The following is a 17,884-nucleotide window of genomic DNA, read 5'->3' on the forward strand; positions in this document are numbered from 1 at the left end:
TACACATCCTGAGTGGCAGGTTTACATTAGATTGGACTTGTATTAAACTGATCCAATTATCTAACTGCATTTTTGTCTGTTCAATTTTGTACCAGAGATTTTACCCAACATACCTCATATTTTGAAACATTCTATCTCTCTTAAAATGAAAGAGCAGAATACCAAGGATTGATTTAAACACTTTGTGGGAGGGGTTATGGTTTAGTTATGTATTATGAGGAATAAAGTACTCCCTGCTGCGCATGATAAAGATATTGAAAGCCATCTCAGTTTTCCAAAACCTTATAATGGAGCTTGACCTTTGACTTCCTTCCTCCATATGGTCACAGAAATCCTTGGTGACTTGCAATATCCTTAAAATTTAATACAGAGGGTATTTCATTTAGTGATTTGTCTATATTAAGTAAAGAAAATAGCCAGCTGGATTGACATCATTTAGCATCTTTACCCCATATTGCGATGGATTTTGTTAAGGCTTCTCTAGTAGAGCAGGGTACCTCTTGCCACAGATTCTTGCTATATTTAATAGGTGTGGTTCAGGTATATCTTTGTACATTTCATAAAATGTGTTTTTCCATCCTTCATCAGGCACCCTGCCATTGGTGAAGCTATCTATGGAATTTCTTATTTTTATATCCAAGATGGTTGTTGCCTAGTATTTGAACATGCCCCCTCCACCCAGTCCTGCATGATTCCCTATAGATAGTCTTCAATTCATGCAGTGGGACCTTTCAGCTTGAAGATTTGTAATATTGTTCTCAAGTATGTGGCTGGTCTTTCTTCAACAACCAGCAGTCCTGATAGGTATTGCTCTCTTCCCATATTCACATGCCTGGTCATTCTTTCCTAAGTATGTCATTTTTCACTCTGCCTCTTCCTTAAAATGTAGTCTTATATTATTAAGCTCCTCAAGTAAGAGGATGTATGTTGTTACAACGCATGCCTTTACCACGCAGGTTTTACAACCCAAGTCGTTACAACGACTTGTGTCGGGGGTGCTGGATAGTGTAATAGTTTAATTTACTATTCCAACTCCAGTCCCCTTGGATAGTAGGGAAGGTTTTGGATAGTACATTAAACTATTCCCTATCCTACAGCGCCCCCCAGCGTAAGTCGTTGTAACGACTTGCGTTGTAATACATGCGTGGTAAAGGTACTGCGTTGTAAAAGTTGCGAGGTAAAGGATGTTCCCCCAAGTAAGATAGGGTTGTGCTTGGTTTCATGTTACATTTCTCTTCCAGACTCCTTTAAGAGTTTGGCAAATGGGATACTCTGTCAAAATGCAAAGGATATCCTGTCTGCTGTAATCGATTTGTAATATATAGGTTTATGACATCCCTGTATAAAACTCCATCTCCTAATTCTTTACATTAGTCGAGTTGTGACACTCAGTTTAGTTCTGATGTCATAATGCCTGCTGTCAGAGACAGCAGCCGGGGAAAGGCAGGTCACGTCATGGAGCATATTTAATGCAGTCATATCAAATGACACGTTGCCTTTCTTTCTTTACTTTAGCTTTCACTGACAAGCAGAAAGGAGATTTTTATGTCAACTTTTTTATTTTTTGCAGTCTTTAGGGAAATATGGAAAATTAATTAAATTAAAGTAAAGTTAGAGTCTTAACGCATGTTTCTACAAATTGAGTGCTATTGTAGCGTATCAAACTGATTTTCCAACAAATATCCAACAGCTTTTTTGATGTGTTGAATTTTATTTATATTGTACATTTTTGCATACTTGCTCTCTCTTTCATGTAAGACAGCTATGCACCAATGACTAAAGTGGAATGTGGGAAAGATGAAGATGTGACCAAATATTATATGGGATAAAGTACCCCCTGCTGAACATGACAAGGATTTTAGAAGTCACCTTGAAGTTCTATGATCTTACATAGGGGAACTCAGCCTTCAACCTTGTTCCTCTATATGGACAAGGAACTCCTTGTTGACTTGCAATACCTTTATAATGTATGGCAGGGAGTAATGTATCTCATATATAAAGAGCAGACTGGACATCCGCTACATTTCTGATGGACAATCTCATCCACCATGTTCCAAATGAAAACCTAAACACCTCTTTTTTTGCATGCTTTTAAAACAATAACAGACTGATAATCTGTTTTATCATACAAGGCGTCCTTGTGCCGATGATAGACGTAATGCTCTTCTATGTCACAGCCAGCATCGATGAGGGCGTTCTTCAAAAAACCCTCATCCATGGAGACGTAGTGAAACTTGAAATTACCAAGCAGGAGAAACGTTGCATTGAGGCTCTCACTCATTGCCAGGTGTCCTCCTATTTTTAGGAGCGATGCGACATTTTTCACCGCTTCACAGTAGTTCTTTTTGTCTTTGACGAAGAACCCCAAACAGTGTGCCAGGATCAGACAGTCAGCTTGAGGCTGGATGATGGGAGAAAAGGGGTTGCTGCTCATGACGTCACATTTTAGAAACGTTTTGATTTTTCTTCGTAACATGTTTTGCTTCTCCATCCAGGTTTCACTAAAAAGTAAGATATATCACACGATTAACATTTATTGACCAGCAACATTTTTGTAACACAGTTGTAAACATTGTGGTTGTTATTCAGTCTTCATCTATCAGTCTGTTCAACTGTCATTTACATTTTACTTCTGCCCACCACAGAATACAAAATGGGGCACTTGGTTTTAGAGAAGGTAATTTATTTAAAATAAAACATTTAAACTAATTAATTAATAACTGAATCATAATTATTTTCAAATTTGGCAGCAAAATCAGGAACCAAAAATAAAATAGTAATAAACATATTGTTACATTTGATTCTAAAATGTTTAAAAACATTCCTGGAAGATTGAGGGCAGGCTTAGCGGACACCGGGAGTCGAAGCGAGGGCTCGGTCCTGAAGGCACGGGGTTTTGGTGCCCGGGCAGCGAAGCGGCTGCTCCACACACTGCTCCCAGCCTCCTCACCTGGTATCGTTGACTACTGAGCGCCTATCTCGCCTTCTGCCTTAGCCTGCATAATCATCTAGCTAGTTCGTAGCGCTAGATTGCCCCGCCTGCTTCGCATTATTTAATAGATCTGCCGAGGCTAATTAGATTGTAGCGCTCGACTACCAAGGTGCGCTTGTCCGACTTCAGATCTTGTGCTGTGCTGCCTGCAATTGTATTTGTGCCTGATTGCTCGCGCCTCTGCCATTTACATCGCGCTAGTTTAGATTGTGCCCCAGTGTTGTTTCGATATTGCCTGCTTGCTGCCATTTTGTTTGTTGTTGTTCTGCCTCCTTCCTCTGATCTCCACCCCGCCTCCCAGCTGACCCTCCCTCGCCCCTCCCCTCTCACTATCCACATATGACAGATGCATTTGCGCGCAGCGTTCACGCGCCGCGGTCGCGCCCCATGCGCGCCGAAGGTGCGCCAAAGGTAAGCCCGTCTGCGCCCGTCCGCGCCTGGACTGCGCCCAGCGCCAGACCCCCTGCCCCTCGCAATCCCCCCTCCACCCGCTTAACGTACACCGCCGATACCCTCATTGCCCTTAACCCTGGACGCACACCACATTGCTGAGCAGCTACCCCTGGACACATCCATGGACCTTTCGCCTGCCAATCCTGCAAGTTCACCTGCATCTGTACCCTCGCCAAATCCACTTCCTCCAAACACCGCTCCGACTCTAACCGCCTGAAGTGCATCCTGCTGAACGTCTGTGTAAAACAAATTGTTGTATTACTGAAACTCATGGTCCCGCTTGAGCAGGGACACCGGGCGCACGCCGCTGACACAGCCAGGAGGCGCAGAAAAGGGAGGTCGGGCTCCCGCGGCGCGGGAGCTCGCCACAAACCAGCCAAATTCACTACCTGTAGCCTTACTTGGGACACCCTTTTGCCGCCACTGCCTGGAGTCATTCTTCTTCTTTCTTTGGGGGCATTTTGAGGAGCCGCCACCGCCGAGAGTCATCAGCGCCATACAGGGGAGCACAGACAATGGGCGAATCATGAACTATGCCTCCCGGCGTCCCCTGCAGCGCGCACACCGCTGACGTGGCCAGGAGTTGCACAAAAGGGCGGTCGGGCTCCCGCGAAGCCCAGGCCAAGGGTGGGCCCATCCGCGCCCGTCAGAGACCAGAAGAGGCTGGGCCCCCCCTCCAAGCCCTCAGACACGGAGGAAAAGGTAACGCTTATATATAAACTGTGAAGTTGCTGGTCCTCCTATCAAGCAAACCATGTCAGCGCGTAATGGAGGAGGGAGACAAGTAGTGGGAACAGGGTATGTAGCGGGGACCCTCGATCAATTTATTACGAGGGCCTCCTCAGTACTGGCCCACGAAATAGCCCTTACAGAACGACGCCTCTCGATGGACCCATTATTTTCAAAAAGGTCATCCCTGGGGGCCATTCAGAATGCACATAGCCCTAACAAACATTGTGAGGATAATACAGCCACTTTACAGGAGGAGCCCGCAGGTATAGCAGCGGCCCCTGCCCCCCTGGCACATTGGGGCACAGGGGGCATTCATTCACAAATGCTGTGCCAGGGGACACTATATTATCTACCCCCGAGGAGCCCCGTTCACCAGAGGAACATCTGAAGGGTGCAAGGGCGAAAAGAAAGAGAGGAGCTACCGGGGCAGCGTCACTACAGACAGTGAACAGTCGTACAAATGTGGAAAATGAGACTCCTTCTATTGGTCCATCAGTGGATAAGACTGCCTGTGGAACCCAGTCAGGGGGTACTGCAATGACTGGGCCTGATGTAGTGACTGTATTGGACCCATTGCATGGTGAGGAAGTAATCTGGAAGAGAATAGAAGCCCTCCTAACCTCTCAGTTGGAGCCCCTCATGGACAGACTGATTGCAATTGAATTGAGACTGGGGGAAGTGGAGGGTGGGATAACGCGTACCTTGGGTAGTATTAATGAGAAGGTCGAGAGGATCGCTAACCCAAAGAATATAGGCACGAGGAGTGAAAGGGATTGTGGTACAATTATCTTAAACTCTTCCATGGCACTGGCATCAACAAGCACGGTACAACCTCCTGTAATGGAAAATTTGGGGGGAGAAAATGTTGGCAGTGGAAGGATAGACAGCGGTAGCCAAACGAGGGCAGGAGGGAATGAGGAAAGGGAAGGAAATACCGCTAGGAAAATGTATCCCCGTTTGGATCTGCCTCCGAGTGTTCACCCTATGTGGTTATCCTGACGGGGGTGCCTCAACTAAAAGTGGAGACAGAGGAATCATATGACCAGTTGAAAAATAAAAAAATATACTGGCTGAATTACAATAGACCTCTGCCCCAAGAAGTGCACTCGAAGATTTTAAATGTAAGGAGGGTTAGTTGGGTGGGACACAGACATAAGAACACGGCAGGGGATTGCATTGTGGTGAATTTTAGAGACCCCTAGGCAGTCCAACATATCACTCACGGTCCCCAGACCGATACTTGTTCAAAAATACAGACATTTAAGCCCGTAAATATCGGATTCAATGGAGGGCGTTGGGATGACCGGATGGGGAGGACCCTTCAGTCAGACAGAGGGTGTGGTTGGGCCCCGAGAGAGAGGGGTGAGTACCCAGGTATAGATGTTCAGGAGGCACACTCACAAGTGAGGGAGAGAGCTCAAACAAGAGAAGAGTTTGTTCTCCCGCTGTGCAATAAATATGCACCACTGGGTTAGGGCAGACACCTTAGTGAGGTAGACTGACTGCCCGATGGTGAGGTTAGTACAGAAGGAGAATCACAGATAAGGAACAAAGGAAGGGAACCGCCACACGAAGGAACTGGACTTGTGCTGGACTTGTAAAGCGCACAGCTGCCCGTAAGCGTCCCGGCGCTTGCTTAGGGAACCCGTCCTGGTATTCCCCTGTGAGAAACCCCGGCAGGGTGTCCACAAGGTGAAAGCCAGGCATCCCGCCGCGAGGGGCCATAGTGGAGATTAAGCAAGCTATTGCCCAGAGTCGCAGAGTGTGACCCCGTGAGTTGAGTAGGCACCAGAGCGAGAATTATCGAGTCCGTGGAATTTTTGAGCTTGAGACCCACCGAGGCGGGGAACCGAACCCTGGTCCACGGTCGATTTCAGCTTCCGGGACTGCCGCCTCTAACCACTGAGCCACGCTTCTCCACACTCCACACTCCGCAACTCCAGACAGGATTCAATTAAAATCAGGTATTCCAACTCAAGTAGTACCGACAGACATGCATTTATATAATGAGCCCTCTAGGACTCTAGCTGTCCCCTATAGAGACCAGTGGAGTACCTTATAATTAGTGTTCTGGAATGTAGCTGGTTTATCAGCCAAATTCCAGAACACTGAATGGCTTGAATACATTAACAGGTTTAATATTGTCTGCATTCAAGAAACCTGGGAACTGGATCCCACTAACTTCAACTTGGTCGGGTACAAGTCCTTTGGTGTTCCAGCAGGTAGTTCATCGGCAGGAAGAGCTAGGGGTGGTCTCCTAATTTGGGTTCAGTTGAGTTTAGATGGAGTCTGGACAGATCTGAAATGGAACTCAGACTGCATGATGGCGGTACATTTTAAGAGTAAGGACCTTAGTTTAATATTGGTAAATTTTTACAACGCAGGAGGATGTAAAGCAGGCGAGTTGGAGGAAAAACTCGGGTCACAAAGAGTAGTGAAAAAGGGCATAATGGCCCCAGTGTTTTTAATAGCAGGGGATTTTAATTGCCACCTATGTCCAAAACTGTTACCGTTGACAGAAGAATGGACAACATGCAACTCCGAAGAAAGGTGCACACTTTGAACATAGTAGGGTGATGAAGAGCCACAGCATAGAGCACTCAATGGATCTGTTACATATTAAGCAAAATGAGCAGGTTAACCCAACCTACAAAGGAAGAGGATGTAGCTCTTATATTGATTATATTGATTTCATAATCGTTTCAGACCTGTTAAAACAAAGAATAGTGAATTTTTCGATTGACTTTAGTGGGTTCAGTGATCATAATCCACTAGCATTGTCAGTGGTCGTCTCAAAGATTAGAAAAGCTAAAAGGACGGGGGCTGAGGATGTTAGGGAGACAGTTATAGCTCAAGGATGGTGCCTTAAATGGGCCAAACTAAATGGCGAGAGCTTCTACAAATCTCTGTTGGACAAGGGGAAACATCATATAGAGACGTGTCTAGATCTTTCGGTAACTGGCCCTCCACTGGTGAAGGCCATTGAAGACGTAGGAAGACTAGTAGATGCCCTAATGCGCCACACAGGAAAGGGTAAGATACATACAGACCCTAAGTGGTTTGACAGAGGGTGCTCCCTAGCCCAAAAAAACCTAAGATCGGCCCTCAAACAGAAGCCATGAGAAACCCAAAAGGTTATGTACTGTAGACTAACCTATAAGCAGGCAGTAAGGCAAAGGAAGAATGCGATCCCGACCAAGACGTGGGAAGATCTTAGGGGAGCAGCTGAAAAGAGAGATCTTTCAGCTTTTTGGAAGACAGTCAATAGTCCCTGTTTCCAGGATGTTAATAGCCCACAGATAGCGTATTTTGTCCTCCCGGAGCAGTGGGTGGAACACTTTAGAGATTTGTATAATAGAGGGACCACCGCTGCCCAGGAGTACATGGCAACCGGGGAGGGTGAGAGAGGGGCCCTAGTATTCACACTGAAGGAGATTGTGGAGGGTATAAAGGGTCTGACTCGTAATAAGGCGCCAGGGCCGGATGGGATTCTTAAGTGAGGTAGACCTGTGGGGCCCTATCCTAACTAGAGTAATAAATGAGGCCATAGTCACGGGGTTACCACGCTCCTGGTCAATGGCCATAATAGTGCCAATCTTTAAAAAGGGGAGCAGGGATAACCCTCAGTGTTACCGCCTCATTTCCCTGATAGACGTGACAGCTAAGGTCTTGTGAAGAGTTGTCTTGAATCGCCTGATGAGCTGGGAAGAGGGCAGATCTCCCGACGCTTCCCCGGGAGCAACGGTTTCCTTTTACTCTTCATTTTGACTTTTTACAGACTTGTGCCTACCTGCTCAGTGCACACCGATCAGCGCCCAGGAACGAGCGCTTAGCTATTCGCTGCCTGCCCCTCCGCCTGCAACCGCGACCCAGACCGTCAGACTGCCTCCGCTGATCGCCCCCTCCTTGCCTAGCGTGGGGAGTGGGACGGGCGGCCATTCCACCTTGGGCGGGTCTGGGCTGGGCGCGGCAGTTCTCTGGCTCCTCCCCCCCTGGCAAAACAGCTTAAAGGGCTTACAGCGGCTCACCTGCACTGACTGCAGATCTCCCGACGCTTCCCCGGGAGCAACGGTTTCCTTTTACTCTTCATTTTGACTTTTTAAAGACTTGTGCCTACCTGCTCAGTGCACACCGATCAGCGCCCAGGAACGAGCGCTTAGCTATTCGCTGCCTGCCCCTCCGCCTGCAACCGCGACCCAGACCGTCAGACCGCCTCCGCTGATCGCCCCCTCCTTGCCTAGCGTGGGGAGCGGGACGGGCGGCCATTCCACCTTGGGCGGGTCTGGGCTGGGCGCGGCAGTTCTCTGGCTCCTCCACCCCCTGCCACGCCCCGTTGAAATCCCTCCCATATGTGTCCCTACATAATGGCCACTTCTTACCGGCGGCGCAGCGGACGGGCGCAGCGGGCGCGACAAAGGCGCGCCGAAGTTGCGCCTAAGTTAAGCCTGTCTGCGCCCGTCCGCGGCCGACCGGGGCTAGAGGCACGTCTCCCTGCCCAAAGCATTACTTACTCTTCCTCCCAACTTCACAGTTTACAAGGTCCGTGGTCCCTACATGCTTCCATACACTCACGCATTTCCCTGTTTGATCTGTCCCCTGCTTCTCCCTGCTTTTGTTCATCTTCCTCCTTTACTTCCCCTCCGCCTCCTAAGGAGGATGCCAACCCAGTTCCAGCCAGGTCTCTTAAGGCTTATTATTTAAACACCCGGTCGGCAGTGGCTCACTCACATGAACTATCGGTGTTGTTGGATCTCCACGCTCCTGATCTTCTCTTTCTTACTGAGACTTGGTTCAGTGATGACTCCTTGCCTGCCTTATTAGCCTCCCTTCCTGCTCCTTATTATGCTTTTCGTGCTGACCGTTCATCTGGCAGAACTGGGGGCGGCGTTGCAGTTATTGCCCGGTCTGACTTTCCATTCCAATTGCTTTCCTTGTCAGACATTGCTACTACTGAGCACCTTGTCATCCGCACTACCTCCATTTCCCCCCCTCTCACTTGTGTCCTCATCTATCGTCCTCCCCAGTCACCTGTACGTTTTCTTTTTGACTTTCAGGAGGTGCTGGTCACCCTCACGGTTAATAACTCTTCCGTTTTACTGCTGGGTGACTTCAATTTCTGGCCCTCTGACCCAGCAGAGTGTTCATCCTCGAGAGAGTTTTCAGACACACTCCAATCTCTTAACTTTGTTTCTCACGTCCATTCCTCAACTCATGTCAAGGGCCATATCTTGGATCAGATTTGGTCCTTAAACTACCCGGTAGACTCCTTGTCCATTTCACCTTGCTCCTGGTCTGATCACCATTTAATATCTTTTTTTCTCCCCATAAGTTCTACTACCAGGCTCCCTCTTCCTAAAAATGTCTGGGTCCGCTCGTGGAGCAGAGTGGATCCGGATAATTTATCTGCCCTCTTAGTTGACTCCTACCTCACCTTACAAGGCCTTTCCACTCTGGCTCAGGCCAATGCCATTGATCAGTGGCTCTCTTCAGCTAGTGAGTCCATTGCTCCGCTAAAGCGGTTGACCTCTAAGCGGGAGAAGGATGCCAATCTGTGGTTTACCGGCGACCTTAAAACCATCAAACTAGAGGTACGCCGTGCTGAGCGGGCCTGGAGGAGAAATTATTGTCCCATTCTTAGAGCTGATTTCATCGCTCTCTTGGCTCAATATAAGAAAGCTATTCTGGCCGCTAAAACAGCCTTTTTCTCCTCTAAGATCCTCACAGCCGAGAACCAATCGAGGGAAATGTTCTCGATTGTTCACAACTTGGCATTTTCGGACCGGACATCCCTTAAGCCCTCCCCTTCCCAGGACCTCTGTGATTACTTGAACAGTTTCTTCATCAATAAGATTGCCGCCATCAAAGCCAATATTCCCTTACCCTCCCCTACTTTTGTGGACCCTCAGTGTCCTCCACCCCAAGGACAACTTAATGCTTTCCCACTTCTGACCAAGGAATCCCTTTCTTCATTAATTCCCCTCATCAAGTCTGGTTCCCCTCTGGACTCTTGTCCCGCTCACATCCTCCGTCACATTTACTCAACTTGTTCTGATCCCCCTCTTCACTTTCTCAATAGTTCCCTCTCCCAGGGGGTTGTGGCCAACCCAATGAAAACAGCTATCATTCTACCCATCTTAAAGAAGCCTGGCGCGGACCCCTCGGTCCCCGCCAATTATCGCCCCATCTCTCTCCTACCATTTTTGGCTAAGGTGCTCGAGCGTCATGTCACCAAGTCTCTGAGCGCCTTTGTGGAGGAGCACGGGGTTCTGGCTTCTCGTCAGGCTGGCTTTCGCCCTGCACACTCAACGGAGTCCGTAGTGCTTTCGGTCCTTGACAACCTCAGGGAGGGAATGGACACCAGTCGATCCCAGGCTTTTGTCCTCCTTGATCTCTCAGCCGCCTTTGACACGGTTGATCACACCATCTTGCTTTCCCGTGTCAGGGCGGCAGGGATCGGGGGCACGGCCCTGGTGTGGTTGTCCTCCTTCCTGAGGGACCGCACCCAGGCGGTTCGCCTGGGTGACTTTTCTGCGGACTTCCGGAAGGTTCAGTGCGGGGTCCCCCAAGGTTCCTCCCTTTCACCTCTTTTGTTCAACCTTTACATTGCTCCCCTTATCTTTGCTTTACAACAAATGGAGGTTGCCGTATATAACTATGCGGATGACCTCCAACTTGTTTTCAACCTCTCTTCTTCTTCTGCTTCTATTCTTAATTTTCAGTCCATTATGATTTTCATCCGGGACTGGATGGACTTTAACCACCTGAAACTCAACCCAGATAAGACCGAGTTGGTGTTGACAGTCCCTGGTCTTCACTTTTTTGGCCCCCTTCCCTAGGTTCTCCCCCGGTCCCTTCTACCTCAGTGAAAACCTTAGGCATCAAACTTAATTCTCACCTCACCCTTCACTCCCAGGTTAGCTCCGTGGTTTCTTCTTCTTTTCTTTCACTACGCACCATCCGCAAGGTATCTCGTTTCTTTTCCTTCGAGGCCTTGAAGCTGATCATCCTTGCTATGGTCATCTCCCGCCTGGATTACGGCAACGCCCTATATGCTGGTATACCTGCATATAGTCTTAGGCGGCTGCAGTTGATCCAAAACCAGGCGGCACGGTTGGTGTTCAAACTCCCTAAATCTTGTCACGTTACACCCCTCCTTAAATCCCTACACTGGCTTCCTGTCCGTGAACGTGTCCAGTTCAAGCTTGCTTCCATCACCTTTCAGGCTCGACTGGGCACGGCCCCTGCCTTCATCGCTTCAGAGATTGTTCCATATCTTCCAACTAGGGAGCTACGATCCTCATCTCAATCCCTGTTATCAGTCCCCCGGTTCCGCAGGAAAAAATGGGGGGGTCGAAGTTTGAGACCCTTGCCCCAGTCTTATGGAACTCTTTGCCCTTTGAGCTCAGATCCCTAACGCCTTACCCCCAGTTCCGAAAGAAACTCAAAGCTCACCTATTCACCAAATCCTTTAGTTAGATTTTTTGTTACGTTGTTCCTCCCCTGCCATTCCCACTCTGGAGAACTGCATGTCACAGCGCCATGAAACCGCTGGTGAAAGCGCGCTTAACAAATACTTTTAAACTCAAACTCAATCATATTCTCACGGATGTGCAGTATGGATTTCGGGCGTGTACATCTACCACTGACCAATGCCTGAATTTATACCTGCTGGTGACAAAATATACAGTGGCCAGTAAGGGAAAAGGTCTATTTAGCGTTTATGGACCTAGCTGCTGCCTTTGATTGCGTGAATAGGGAGAAGTTATGGATCATATTGTCCAATCTGGGTGTAGATATTGACCTGATTAACATACTGAGAGCCCTACATCACAATACATCTGCAAGAGTGAGGTACAATTTAGAGGGAGAAACCACCGAACCCTTCAATTGTTCCAGTGAGGTCAGACAGGGATGTATTCTAGCCCCCTTTTTGTTTTCTTTATACATTAATGGTCTTGAACAATCCCTCATGGAACTAAAAGTGGATTCACCAAGAATAGGAACAAGAGTGATTCCTGTCTTGCTTTATACAGACAATGCGTTCCTGCTGGCACGTACACCACTCGGACTGCAGCGACTAATAGATGGGTTCGTAGACTTCATGAACGGTTTAGATCTAACTGCAAATCTGTCTAAATCGTACGTCATGGAGGTTGGTCCAAGAAGTGCGGGGAACAAGTTCAATTATAAAATAGGTACTTTTAGTCTAACAAAGGCTCAGTCCTTTTCTAACCTGGGAATTTTATTTGATCAGGGTCTTAATTAATTAATTTTAAACCTCTGATCGAGGAACGCTGTAACAAATTAGTAGCAAGCTCAGGGGCAATAATGAATTTTGGTTGGAGACTTGGGCGATGGTCTCCTGAGCAGATGAGGGTGCTTTATAATTCTATTTGTTACTCGAAAGTGGCATATGGGGCGGAACTATGGAGAATGGCGGAGGCAACCAAATTGCAAATCGAGGAGATTACATATCTGAGAAGGCTCCTCAAAACCCCCCAGGGAGTTCCCTCTCACATTATACATGAAGAACTGGGCTGTGATTTTCTAGTCAATAGGGTGGGGTGTAGGCCACTGATTGCATGGCTAAAGATCTGGATCAACCCAGAAGCAAGTCTGTCTAGACAGATTATTAGGGAGTGCCTGGGGAGGGATAAGGGAATGGTCATTCCTTTGCTCAAGTATGCCAAGGGTGGATTGGAAAGCATCGGGTGTGAAGTTCTTTTTCTGACACCTTCCTGTATCACAAGAGGGGATCTGGCTAGAGTTAAAAAGATGTTTTTTTAATACAATGCCAATACACGAGAAGCCAAGGATAGTACAAAACAATAAGTTAAGGCATATACCCAGATAAGGTCCTGTGTAGGAATGGGGCCCTATCTAGCCCTAATACATAACGCCCATGACAGATTTTTAATAACTCGTTTTAGGCTCAACCTTTTACATCACCTGCTTGCTGAGCCAGCAGGATTTACAAATTCTGTTGGTCAAAGGGTCCCTGCGGATGCGATCAACGATCTCCGCAGGACACCCTACATTTTGTATTGTTATGCCCTTTTTATTCAATGCCCAGGCGTTGTTTTTTAATAAATTTGCTCAAAGAGGCTAATTTTTTACATGTGTCTGAAGCCTTCATATATTTACAAATGGCCCAAGACCATCTGACTCCTATTTGCGATGACAATTTTTTTAAGATCAGCTGTTAAACTTAGGGATACTAGAGGTATCAGTTGAATATGTATTAGGGGGAGTAGGGGTTCTTCAAATGAATTATTTAAATATGAATAGTACTTTGATTCCGATGTGTTTTCCATTATGACTTTTTTATTTGTATAGTTCAAAAGCTTTTATTGTAGTTTTATGGTGTTTAATGAAAATGCTGAATAAAGAATGAAATTTAATTTAAATGTATCTTAAAATATCACATGCAGTAACTGAAGTGTGGCATAAGTGGCGACAAGTAGATGTTCCACTCAATGTAAAAAGATTATATTAAGGTTTACATAGATAGCAGCCCCTGTTATGCGACCTCATTGTCTGATGTACATTACTAAAGTACCAATGTAATGGACTTGAGACTACATGGAAACCAGAGGCCACGGACAATCTTAATACTTTGCTGATATTTATTGTGACAGAAAGGTTATTCAACTTGAGGTTTTTGTTCACATAAAATTACCTTTTAGGCCAAACCTGAGAACAAATATTTATTATCTCAAGCACCAGTCTCCCACACAAGGTGAAGAAGATACAAATCAAATAGAAGACCGAAGAAGGAGAACTGGGAAACTCCAAAGGAGTGTGAACGAGTATGTGCTTTTGCTTTCTTGCAGTTGGCTCTATGAACAATTTTTGACATTAGGTAATGCTGTAGGGATGTTGCAGAGGAAACCAATAAGTCAGAGCAGTGACAAGGGTTTCTTTCACCATGACCATGGATAGGGGATCACAGTCCAACAAATGTTGACAAAAACATTGTGTTGTGATGACATAGGGTCAGCAAAAGAAAACAAAAATTGTGCAATATGTATATAGAGCAGAGCTCAGCTCGGAGACAGGGATCTTAAAGAAAGAAAGATCTGGTTCAAGCGATTCTCATCTTCCTTCCCAGGGGAGATGAATAACTTTCTAGACTCTGCCCAGATCCTCAGTTCTTGAGCCAGTGCAACCAAGACTTGAATTACTACTTTAATGGCTGACATGAACCTATGCCTCTGCAATGTTGGTTTCAATTTGCACAGGCAATCCCTGATGAGAAGCATCAAAGGATATAAAAGCCCAAAAGAATAGAAGATGGAACCTGGCAGACATCCTGGCCCTTTCCTATTTCATTTGAGGTGAAGGATGACCACATTTCTACTACTGCACCATAGACACATTGCCACTGAACTGCCCACGGCAGTCAGGCCTGTCCATCTACAACTAAACAACAGTATCAAGGCCCAGGCAGCTGGCAGGTTTGCATTGATGATGGATGGAAGTGACCTTTTAACTGATTGTTTTTGGTGATTTGACCCACGTCAAACAACAGCATGTATGTGTCACCATTACGTCTAAACCAACCTGGCCCCACACCCGCACTTCACCCAAATGGCTGTTGGATTGAAGATCTCCGCCAAAGAGTCCTTTTTTGAGGTGTTGCCCGTTGGGTATTGCACGGCCGACCCAACGAGGAGCATTACCAATGATGAAGCATGACACCTGAAAGGATGTGTGAGGACATTACATGCAACAAAATGGATGCCCAACTGTAGTACTCCATCGAGACCCTACCACATCCAAACACTGATGTGACCCGTACACTCATTACCTTTAGGAACAGCCCAGTACTTCTTTGTAACACATTGACTTTGAGGGCGAACACTGTGGCTGGACCTACCACTCTATACGAGTGGTTAATTTGCCTTTCCTACAAGATACCCCTCCCCCTTTTTGTAAACATTCTATTGCAAAATTGTACCTTGAACAGTAAAAAGTCATGCCATGAAAGTACCACAGGATGGTCACTTCCTGTGGGGGACTAGTGGATGATAAAGCTTGTGCTTTAGCCGAGCATCGAGCCATTCCCCCTTCAGAGAAAACTTGTCAGAAGAATTAGAGCTTTGTGTTGTGAAAGTCACACTTTTCTGCATTCAATGTGAGGACCTGCATCAGCAAGTAAGTGGCACACTTGCATCAGTACTCTGTATTGTTATTTTGGAGTGGCCCCAAACACCAGTATATCATCACTGTAATTAAAGGTATGGGTGACAGATTGTGTTATGTGGCAAATTATATCCTGAATGAGTTTGGCAGCTTATGACACCCCAAATATTATTCATTTATATCTGAACAAACCAACATGTGCTGAAAAGGTTGTAATGTACCTGCAATTTTCTTCCAGTTCGAGTTGATGATACCCATTGTTCAGATCACGGATGGAAAAAGCTTTGGCATCATTCAGCTGTGTAATCATACCTGAAACGTGCAAACCTGGATGTCATTCTCACTCAGTTGCCCCGTTGGCCTACTGCTTATTAACACAGATGTGCACGGCACCTCCACTGTCCTTCTTTGGGCACTTCTCTGCATGAGGCCAAACCTACATCTGCAAGTCATTTACTAGTAGACACCATCATCATGTAGCCATTTTCTTCACCGTCGCTCGACATAGACATTGAAGAGTCTGTGGGCGATGACTTGGAAGATGATGGTCTTTGTTCAGTTTCTACCTGCCCCACTTGATGTCATGGTTTGGCTTTGTGGGCATAGCTAGAGCACTTCTGAAACTTTCTGGCATGCATGTTCACTTCTCAGTGTGACTTAGTTTCACTCTTCAAACTAGCTATCAAATGCTTTTCTTTTCCACAGCCCTTGCATACTTGTCCAATTGTTGGACATTTACCTTTGTGTGGAAAGGAAAATCAGTATTGGAAGCAGAATTTATTTTTCTACGTAAAGATAACTTTACAGTCCTCACCCATGGGTCTCTGCTTACTTTTCATATTCAATGCAGATTCATTTTAGGCTAATCCAGCTTACATATCTGCTGCCTGTCAATCTGCTCATTCTTCTGCGTTCCCAGTCATGAGCACTCTCGCTAGACTGAGTGTCTAATGTTGCAAACGACTTATGAATGAGTCAGACGAGCACCCATCGAGTACTTTGAGATGTAATTTTTTGTAAGAAGCCCCACTGACCGGCAAAGTTAATTCAGTTTAAAAAACAGGCATACCTGAAGTGGGTATAGTTAGTGCAATGAATATAATTAGTAGGAGTTTGTTTTGGAATCCAACTTAGAGAAGAACATATTTCAGGATACCAGAACACATGTTCCTTCGTGTTAATTAATAGTAAGAGACAAAAACATTCAAATTTCAGGAAACTACACATGGACAGTCTACCTGCTGCCTGCTTCCTGAATTGTGAGACACCCAGAGTTTCAGCTGGAAAGACCCTTTGGAAAAAACACCCAGCCTGATCAAACCTGGGCTGGTCACACTGGTGATATTCTTACCTGCATCAGAAAGCTGCTGTCCTAATAATCATTCCCTGATCCAATGGTCCTCATAGTTATGTTCATGCTGTCACAAAATTGAATAACCCTGAGATGATGTTTAAAATTCAAGGGTTTTTATTGACACCACTTTTTAAGGTTAGCCATTCTCTCTATGACAACGGCGGTAGTACACACTGCGTGGAAATACACTAAAGTTACTCCTTGCTTGAAAAAACCCTTGCTTGACCCAGCCAATGAGAAAACTATAGAGCAATCTCTCTCCTACCATTCCAAACCAAGGTAGTGGATACAAATGTGTACACTCCTTTGATGGCCTTCTTAGAGAAGAACCAATTGTTCGACTCCTCGCAGAATGGATTTAGACAATACTACATTACGCAATTGGCTCTGCTTATGGTATGCAATGCCGCAGCAAACCTGCTCGCTGACCTCGCTACAGCTGACCTCCATCTGCAAAACCCCAAAGCCACTCATGAGAAAGGTCAACTCCTGGACCCCATATTCTCCAACATCGGGAACCTGTACGCCCAAGACCCCACTCCCCTACCTTGGACAGACCATATGCTGATCCTCATGCACTGGTCACTCGAAATGACACCAGCGCTCAAACATAAAACAAGGATACTAGCCAGACGTTGGCACAAGTTACTACCTGAGGAATGGGAAACTAAATTACACGATACCATCGCCCCCTTGTCCACGGACCCAAACACCGCGGACAGAGAATTCATGGACTGGCTAGTCCGACCCCTAGATAGCTCCATTCCATTGACCAGCACGCTCAAACACGTCAAAAGACTTAGCCCCGCTCCCTGGTACACACCCGCCCTTACCGCTCTGAAAAAACAATGCAAAAAGGCAGAACGCACATGGAGAAAAACCAAATCAACAGAAGAGAAAAGTGCATACCACTACTCCATGAAAGCATACAAACGAGCCCTACAAGACGCCAAAAGGACTTACTATGAGGAAAGAATAAAAGACTCCTCTAGTTCATCTAAGGAGACCTTTTCTATTCTCAAAGAACTCCTTCATGTCCCGGACCCCCCTCAGAAACCCATGGACCCCAAAGCCGCTGAGAAAAAATGTGCTAAGCTGGCCAATTTCTTTCACGATAAAATTAATAAAATTCTCACCTCCCTCCCGCCCGCCAACTCTGACCCCTCAGAGAGAGTCAAGGAGCCGTTGCCCCCCGCCAACAAACCCTT

The sequence above is a fragment of the Lissotriton helveticus genome, chromosome 4_2 (genome assembly GCF_964261635.1).
Source record: "Lissotriton helveticus chromosome 4_2, aLisHel1.1, whole genome shotgun sequence".
In the NCBI taxonomy this organism is placed as follows: domain Eukaryota; kingdom Metazoa; phylum Chordata; class Amphibia; order Caudata; family Salamandridae; genus Lissotriton; species Lissotriton helveticus.